Source organism: Pinus tabuliformis, chromosome 5_2 (assembly GCF_031772625.1).
Source record: "Pinus tabuliformis cultivar Carrire ecotype Pingquan chromosome 5_2, CPIR1, whole genome shotgun sequence".
Taxonomy (NCBI): domain Eukaryota; kingdom Viridiplantae; phylum Streptophyta; class Pinopsida; order Pinales; family Pinaceae; genus Pinus; species Pinus tabuliformis.
Genome location: NC_142306.1, coordinates 777,958,388 through 777,961,623, shown reverse-complemented (window position 1 = coordinate 777,961,623; position 3,236 = coordinate 777,958,388).

Below are 3,236 nucleotides of genomic sequence, written 5' to 3'. Positions count from 1 at the left end.
GTTGTTAGATTCATTGAATTTATTTTAAGTTGGTCTTGTTTATGAAGTTTGCCTTTCGGGTTCACCACAAGATGTAGATTTAATTCCTAAAATGCAATCTAAAGATGATAAACAAACTTTTTATCTCTTTTGTGCAATGAAAATCCTAGCTAGTAGGGAAAAGAAAGACAGAATCTTTTCACAAAGAGCAAAGAGCACACTGTAAATGCACTTTCCTAAATCAAGCCAAACAGACTATCTATATGCAAACGCACATGCATGTATTTGTTTTCGACTTTCTTAGTATTGATGCTAAAAAGAAAGTTGATGTACAAATCTGAATTTCTTTTCAAGCAACAAATATAAACAAGCTCTTTTTCGAAATCAAAAATAGAGATGATTACGACACCTTAGGATTTTGAAATGAACACTCGTTCTTGACACTATAAAATTACAAATTCAGACCAAAGGCAATAGTAACAGGATAATCGACCATCAACAGCAATCAAACTTTCTCCTATGATCGAAATCGACACTTGCGACAGATTCAAATCAAAGGACGACAGTACGACTATGCTACTTTTTCAAAGGAAAACTGTAAACGACTCAAAAAACACACTAAAACATCTACAGTTCTTTTGTACAAAGGAGGCGGAATAACAGCAAGGAAAAGGGGTTTCAAACAGACATATACTGATCACAGGAAACAAAATTCAGGGATAGAACTGGAAAGAATGAAGCACAGGAACCACAGCTGCACAGAGCTAGTATGATCAGCGCACCTGTAACATAGAGAATCTGAAATGCAGCGCAGGTTGTCCCTTTGGGAAGTGCGCTGAAATTCAGAGTCTCTAAACAGTACCTGCGCGGGGCCAGAAACGAGACTCTGTCTGGGTTCTGGGTCACAGTTTGCAGTTCAGTCCTTGGTCTTTGGCCGAGTAAAAAGCAATCAGTAATGCAACAATCAGGGGTAGATCTAAGGAGGATCTAAGAGCTATCACAAGGGCAATCAGATAGTTTGTGAATCAACTGTTTAAATCATAAACAGATCCAGTGAATGGATTGAAGTAGCAGTTATCTACTTTTCATTTGTTATGGCAAATGCAGTTCGAATGCTACTTATAAGTTTATGAAACAAACAACAAAGAATGATACACAAACAAACTAATTAGACAGTCTCCCCAGTGGAGTCGCCATTTTGTTACAGGGAAAAGTGTCTATTTAGAACTGCTCTATCCCACTAAGGTGTGACAGCTACCTTAGAAACAAACAGAGAAAAGCTACTTTTGTATCTCCTTTATGAATTATAGATAGAGAGGAATAGAAAGAACCAACCTGTGTCTTGCGCTGATCATTTGATTCGATCCCTCTCTTCTCTGATAGTCTCCAACTACCTGCTCACTAGCATGCCCAGCTTCACAAAGTACCTGAAAGATCACAGAAGCATAACACTGTACAAAGAGATGGATCTATATTCATAAACAACTTAGGATCAGATTTAAGTTAACCATACAAATTTAACAAGCATCAATGATACAAAAGCATGGAGGAGAACTCAAATGGCTTTTATTGATAAACAAGAAAAGATCCAGGAGGATTTACAACCAGTGGTTCTGACCCAGCATCAACCTCCCAGCAAAGAATCCCCTCTTCACCTCCAACAAAGCATAGATCACCCAACAATCTGATGTTTGTCTCTAGAAACCAACAACAATTTCTTACAATATGCAAAATTCCAGCCTCTGGATCTCTGGGATGAGGGATCCATATATAGATATCTATGAGGGGGATGAGTCAGCTTGTGATTTGATTAGTGTCTTCTCCTTGTCAGTTCTTGCTTCCACTTGGAGACTGAGGGCCTCTTACTCATCCTTGGTCGAATTCAGTGAGGCAAGTGTCACAGGAGAAGATTCTGGAAGCTTCCATTGCCTCTCCACCTCCCGGAATGACACTTCCATTTGTCATTTCTCACCCATCGCACCCCACATAATGGAGTTTTTAAATGCAACACACACTCACAGTGCATTTGGGTGAGATGCAACGCACCTAACCAGTGGAGCAGTTGCAATGATCCTGTTTTGACCAATTTTGAGTAGTTTTTCATGGAGAACTTATGGGAGAAGCTGTAATCTGTTGACCTTGTTCCTTTAGGGGTTAGAACAACACATTTAGGGACTTATGTGCCCTTGTTTTATGGACATTTCATGCTTGGAGTTGTAGGGCACAAAAATGTCTATAACATCGACTTAAACGACAAGTGATATGGGAGAACCCCAACATGAACCTATGGTAGAAATTGGTAAGATCCAAAAATCTACAAAGCTTTGTTAGAGTGGTTGGGGTTGGCCAATCCCAAATGAGTTGTATCTTAGATGGCTCCACATGTACACCCTTATGATCAACAATTTACCCTAGATATTGAAGTTGGGTCAGGCCAAAGGTGCATTTCTCCAAGTTAGCACACAACTTGTGTTAGCAAAGGGTTTGAAGGACCTATCGACTATGGTGGACGTTCTCTTCCCAAATCTGGCTGAAGATCAAGATTTTATCTAAATACACCACCACAAATTCAGTAGTGAAAGGTTGCAAGATGTCATCCATTAGTATCATGAAGGTTGTAGGGGTGTTCATCAATTCATTCAGCATGACCGACCATTCGAAAAGGCCCTCTTTGGATTTGAAGGAGGTCTTCCACACATCGAATGGTTCAATAGGCACCGGGTGATAGCCTAACTTCAAGTCAATCTTTCTAAAATATTTCCCCCCTTGAGTTGGTCCAGAAGTTCATCAATCTATGGGATTGGTACCTATTCCAAACAGTGATCTTGTTCAGCACCCGATAGTCAATATAGAGACTCTAGGCCCCATCCTTCTTCTATACCAATACAATCAGGCTCCCACAAGGTGATGAGCTTTTCCTGATGTGCCCTTTCTACAATAGTTCCTAAATCTACCTCTTGATCTCATCATTCTCAAGAACAAATCATTGATAGGTCCATTTGGCAGTAGCACGCCTAGGGTCAAATTGATGGAGTGTTTGACCTATGCAGAGGTACCCCTATGGGTGAGGGGAAAATATCCCTGTACTCCTCCACAACCTTGTCCATCTGTTGTTGCTATGTATAGGAACCCTACCTGGAAGTTGTTGCCACAACCTTCTTCTTGCCTTGGGGGTGAATCATAAGAAAAACAAATTTCCTGGTATGGGAAATGATCTTACTGCATTGCTTTGCAGTGATCAAAGAGGTGGCAGTAGG